We start from the raw sequence: 6,782 nt of genomic DNA, 5'->3' as shown, positions 1-6,782 counted from the left end.
TTTTTGAGGGACGCGACTGGAGATGCTCTAAAGCATCCCCAAAGAAATTTGGGTTGCGCTGGACAAAATTTCGTTTCCAGCTGCGCGCCCCAAAGGCCATTTCCGTCTGGCGCGGCCAAATACGGTGTCCGGCGCCCCGACCCGTCCCCGCTACACAGGGGACGCTCTAGGCACGCCGGACACAACGAAAGCGAGGGGAGGAGACGCGGGCCCGACGCGTCAGCGACACGGAAGCTTAAAACCCCATCGCCTACCTCTGGTCAAGCGGCGTTAATGGCGCCTAGTCCAGGTGACGCAGAGACGCGTCTCGTCGTGCATGGCCGCATAACCATCCGCGGCGGCGTTAATGCGGCCAAGGCCCCACTGCCGCGGCTGCATAATAACAACGCCCCTCCTTCCGTCCCCAACCCAATCTCTCGCCGCTCCCTATCTCCTCCTCCCTCGTCGTTCCCAATATCCTCCTCCAATGTCGTCGTCCCGCTAGAGCGCCACGGCGAACGACTTCGGCCGTGGCAGCCTCACCGTGGCAGAGGCGTGGGCGCTGTATCGCGCGGGATATCCTGTCCCGCCGGACATGCACCTGCCAAGCAGCTGCAGGTGGAAGATGGACGTTGATACGTCCATTTTGCATCACTATTTTATATCATAATTTGCTGTTATTTATTGATATATTTCATATTTAGAGATGATACTTATGTTATTTCACCTATTTTGCATGTTTCATGATCATTGGAGAATTATTCACCGGAGTCAGGATTCTGCTGGAAAAAGCACCGTCAGGACACCATATTTCGGAAGATCAACAATTGACGGAAATTATACGGAAATCCTATTTTTCCAGAAGACGAAGGGAGCCAGAAGGAGGAGCTGAGAGGGGCCGCCATGGCCCCCCCCATAGGCCGGCGCGGGCCCTGCCCTGGCCGCGCCGCCATGTGGGGAGGGGGCCCACAGCCCCCTCTGGCCTCCTCTCCTTCGCGTACTTCTTCACCCCGAAAACCTAAGGCACGGGGAGTTACGGAGAATAGACAGAGCCGCCTCTGCGGGGCGGAGAGACACCAGAGAGAAAAGAGCTCTCCGGCGGGCAGGAATCCGCCGGGGAAATTCCCTCTCGGAGGGGGAAATCGACGCCATCGCCACCGTCATCGAGCTGGGTGATACGTCTCCAACGTATCTATAATTTCTGATGTTCCATGCTTGTTTTATGACAATACCTACATGTTTTGCTCACACTTTATAATGTTTTTATGCGTTTTCCGGAACTAACCTATTAACAAGATGCCACATTGCCAGTTCCTGTTTTCTGCTGTTTTTGGTTCCAGAAAGGCTGTTCGGGCAATATTCTCGGAATTCGACGAAACGAAGACCCAATATCTTATTTTTCCCAGAAGACCCCAGAACACCGAAGGAGAGTCGGAGGCGGTCCAGAGGGCCACCAGACCATAAGGCGGCGCGGCCCCAGGTCTGGCCGCGCCAGCCTATGGTGAGGAGGCCCCAGGCACCTCCCTGCGCCGCTTCTTCGCCTATAAGACCCCTTTCGACCTAAAAACGCGATACGGATTGACGAAACTCCAGAAAGACTCCAGGGGCGCCGTCGCCATCGCGAAACTCCAATTCGGGGGACAAAATCTCTGTTCCGGCACGCCGCCGGGACGGGGAAGTGCCCCCGGAAGCCATCTCCATCGACGCCACCGCCTCCATCATGCTCCGTGAGTAGTTCCCCCATGGACTACGGGTTCTAGCTGTAGCTAGTTGGCATTCTCTCCCCCATGTACTTCAATACAATGATCTCATGAGCTGCCCTACATGATTGAGATTCAACTGATGTAATCGGTGTTGTGTTTGTTGGGATCCGATGGATTGTTACATTATGATTAGTCTATCTATAAAGTTTGTGAAGTTATTGTTGCTGCAATCTTGTTATGTTTAATGCTTGTCACTAGGGCCCGAGTGGCATGATCTTAGATTTAAGCTCTATACTTATTGCTTAGATTGTATCTACAAGTTGTTTGCACATGTCTATGTCCGGAACCCGAGGCCCCAAAGTGACAGAAATAGGGACAACCGGAGGGGAAGGCATAGGTATGAGGATCACATGTTTTCACGGAGTGTTAATGCTTTGCTCCGGTGCTCTATTAAAAGGAGTACATTAATTTCCAGTAGTTTCCCTAGAGGCCCGGCTGCCACCGGCTGGTAGGACAAAAGATGTTGTACAAGTTTCTCATTGCGAGCACGTATGACTATATATGGAAAACATGCCTACATGATTAATAGAGTTGATGTTCTGTCTTAATGCTATTTCAATCCTATCAATTGCCCAACTGTAATTTGTTCACCCAACACTTGTTATTGGAGAGTTACCACTAGTGTAGATAGCTGGGAACCCCGGTCCATCTCGCATCATCATATACTCGTTCTACATGTCATTGGAAGTAGTATCAACTATTTTCACGGTGCCACTCGCTCTCATATTACTCGCTGCTTTCACATCACCCCTGTTACTAGTGATTTTCCGGTGCAGCTGAATTGACAACTCGGTTGTTAAGGCTTATAAGTATTCTTTACCTCCCCTTGTGTCGAATCAATAAATTTGGGTTTTACTTCCCTCGAAGACCGTTGCGATCCCCTATACTTGTGGGTTATCAAGACTATTTTCACGGCGCCGTTGCCGGGAGGCATAGCTCTACTCATAAGTTCACCTGGGGAGTACACTCTACCTCTCTCTCTGCTTTTATTTTATTTTGTCTTGCTAGTTTATTTCTATCTAGTTTATTTGTGCTTAGTTTATTTCTGTCTAGTTTTATTTTGCTTAGTTTACTTTTGTCTAGTTTATTTTTGTCTTGTTTTATTTTCCCTATATACCCGAAAATCAATAAAAATTTGAAAAACCTAAAAATTAAAACTGCTATTATGGGAGAACCCACAACCTATTTGGAGCTTATAGAATTATATAATAATTATAGAGAATCGAGGAAGGGAAAAGTTATGAGTGCTGTGATAGAAAAATTAAATACAATTGCTAAAATCTTGCTTAAACGCCATGATATAAACTGTTGCTCTAAACAGGATACTAAACATCTTAAATTTCAATGTGGCTTTAGTGAGGAAGTTTTAATTATGAACTATAATTGGAATAACTATATTCATTTTGGGTTCGAAGAGGTAGAACAATTTGTCTTATTTATGGGAGCCTCTGAGATAGAATCATTCATGTCTAAAAATTATGAAACTTGTGCTGTTTGTAAGGACCTTATCTATCCATAATTTTTGCATAGAAAGCTACAGTGATAATCCTTATATCATTGATTATAAAGAGAGACTCATTAATGCACAAGAATGCACTCACAATTTGCAGGAACCAGTGGAGAAAGAAATTGATGAACCTGAAAGCTCATTGGATGAAAAAAATGTAGGGATTCGTTGCATAGAAAACAAAAATTTTCCTACCGCGAACACGCAATCCAAGCCAAGATGCAATCTAGAAGACGGTAGCAACGAGGGGATATCGAGTCTCACCCTTGAAGAGATTCCAAAGCCTACAAGATGAGGCTCTTGTTGCTGCGGTAGACGTTCACTTGCCGCTTGCAAAAGCGCGTAGAAGATCTTGATCACGATCGCTTCCGGCGCCACGAACGGGCAGCACCTCCGTACTCGGTCACACGTTCGGTTGTTGATGAAGACGACGTCCACCTCCCCGTTCCAGCGGGCAGCGGAAGTAGTAGCTCCTCTTGAATCCGACGAGCACGACGGCGTGGTGTCGGTGGTGGTGGAGAAATCCGGCGGAGCTTCGCTTAAGCGTGCGGGATGTGGTGGAGGAGAGAGACCGCTAGGGTTTGGGGAGAGAGGGGGTTGGGCGCCGGCCCTCTAAGGGGTGCGGCCAAGGCTGAGGCTTCAAGTGGTCAGCCCCCTCTCCTATGCCCCTCATTATATAGGTGGAAGCCCCAAGAGTTGTAGTCCAAGTCTTCGAATAAGACCCCAACACTAAAACCTCCCATATGTGGGAAACCTACTCAAGGAGGGAGTCCCACTCAAGGTGGGACTCCCACCTTTCCTTGAGGTGGGGTGGCCGGCCACCTCTAGGTGGAGCCCACCTGGGACTCCTCCTTTAGGGTTTGGCTGGCCAAGCTTGTGGAGTCCTTCCGGGACTCCACCTTCCATAGTGCGTTTCTTCCGGACTTTTCTAGAACCTTCTAGAACCTGCCATAAATGCACCGGATCATTTCCAAACTTGGAATATGACTTCCTATATATGAATCTTATTCTCCGGACCATTCCGGAACTCCTCGTGATGTCCGGGATCTCATCCGGGACTCCGAACAAATATTCGAACTCCATTCCATATTCAAGTTCTACCATTTCAACATCCAACTTTAAGTGTGTCACCCTACGGTTCGTGAACTATGTGGACATGGTTGAGTACTCACTCCGACCAATAACCAATAGCGGGATCCGGAGATCCATAATGGCTCCCACATATTCAACGATGACTTTAGTGATCGAATGAACCATTCACATACGATACCAATTCCCTTTGTCACGCGATATTTTACTTGTCCGAGGTTTGATCTTCGGTATCACTCTATACCTTGTTCAACCTCGTCTCCCGACAAGTACTCTTTACTCGTACCGTGGTATGTGGTCTCTTATGAACTTATTCATATGCTTGCAAGACATTAGACGACATCCCACCGAGAGGGCCCGGAGTATATCTATCCGTCATCGGGATGGACAAATCCCACCGTTGATCCATATGCCTCAACTCATACTTTCCGGATACTTAATCCCACCTTTATAACCACCCATTTACGCCAGTGGCGTTTGGTGTAATCAAAGTACCTTTCCGGTATAAGTGATTTACATGATCTCATGGTCATAAGGACTAGGTAACTATGTATCGAAAGCTTATAGCAAATAACTTAATGACGAGATCTTATGCTACGCTTATTTGGGTGTGTCCATTACATCATTCATATTAATGATATAACCTTGTTATTAATAACATCCAATGTTCATGATTATGAAACTAATCATCTATTAATCAACAAGCTAGTTAAGAGGCTTACTAGGGACTCTTTGTTGTTTACATATCACACATGTATCAATGTTTCGGTTAATACAATTATAGCATGGTATATAAACATTATCATAAACACAAAGATATATAATAACCATTTATTATTGCCTCTTGGGCATATCTCCAACGAGTCTCCCACTTGCACTAGAGTCAATAATCTAGTTTACATATGTAAAGATATAACACCTTGGCCTTCCGGTGCTTTATCATGTTTTGCTCACGGGAGAGGTTTTAGTCAACGGTTCTGACACACTCAGAAACGTATGTATTTTGCAATTCATTTGCGTCTTCACGCATCACTCATTTTCCAAATGAGTCGGCATTAAATATGTTTGGTCTTCTGGTGGAACCTTAATTCCGCGGTCTGAAATATGTCACTAATATTGTCACATACAATATAGCTTCAAAGTTCTGACACTATCGGAACTACACCAAGTTCTCAAAGAACTTCTTGACTCAACATCCTCAATCATTGTCAAAAACAATGACATACTCTGCCTTCTTTTGTAGAATCCGTCACAATATTTAGAACTCTTCTAAATCTAGCATTGTGCTACCTTTTTAATAACACTTAGCCTAATTGAGATTGAAATTTATTTTTATATATGACCAAACTAATATCGGTGCAACACTTTACAACGATTTTGTTTGTCATTACCCATATAAAACTATATATATATCCTTGGTTCTTCTAAAGCACACAGGGATATTCTTACTGTTTGTCCAATGATTATCACATGAATCATTCTGGTATATGCTCCTAACCTTTTAGAGCACAGGACATCTGATTTTGTACATATTATTCGTGATCTATAATCACTCATGTGTTTTTACTCATTGAGTGTCAGATACATTCAAGTCTTGTTAAAACTTAACATGACAAGAACATTTTCTTAATATTTATATATTGAACTACTTCAATATCCATTCTATGTACTTTGACTTAAACTTATTATGTGTTTCAATCTATCTTCATAGATCTTGACACTAAATATGTTTCAGTCCATATCCTTTCATTGAAGTTAATTCTCAATGAAACCTTTTTAATCAATTATATAATTACACTATTTATAATCAACGATATGTCACCTACATAAAGTATTACAAATATGTCTCAGCGCTCCCACTTAATTTCTTGCAAATGCAAGCACCTTCATCGTTTCTGATGAAATCAAAACTCTTTGACTATTTCATCCGGTGAAGATTCCAACTCCGCAATACTAACTTTATCCAATTGAAGTTCGTATTCCTATCTAGTATTCTACGGACTAGCAAAACTCTTGGTTGTATCTTGTATACACCTTTAATACACACTTCTGTTAAGTAATATATTTTGCCATCCTACTAGCATATCTCATAAAGAAATATGTAGTGATTACTAGAATAATCCACATAGACTATAACACTACAAGAAAAGTTCTGATAGACAACGTCCCAAAATCGTCAACTAAGGGGCATTTTTCGTCGCCTATGGGCCTAACCCGACGATATGGGTTCTGTTGTCGAAAGCTAGCCGTCGATGATAGACAACGTCCCAAAATTCAGCCCGCTTACAGGGGCTTTTTCGCCGCCTATGGGCCTAACTCCGACGATATGGGTTCCACGGTTGCCGAACCGCGCCGTGCAAAAAGTCCAACGACGATGTCCGGTTGCGCAGCGCTCTTCCATCCCTGAATCTACCGGCTATGAAGTGTTTTCGGAGCCCGTTGAC

This window comes from Lolium rigidum, chromosome 1 (assembly GCF_022539505.1).
Source record: "Lolium rigidum isolate FL_2022 chromosome 1, APGP_CSIRO_Lrig_0.1, whole genome shotgun sequence".
Lineage (NCBI taxonomy): Eukaryota > Viridiplantae > Streptophyta > Magnoliopsida > Poales > Poaceae > Lolium > Lolium rigidum.
Note: the sequence above shows the minus strand (reverse complement) of the source record.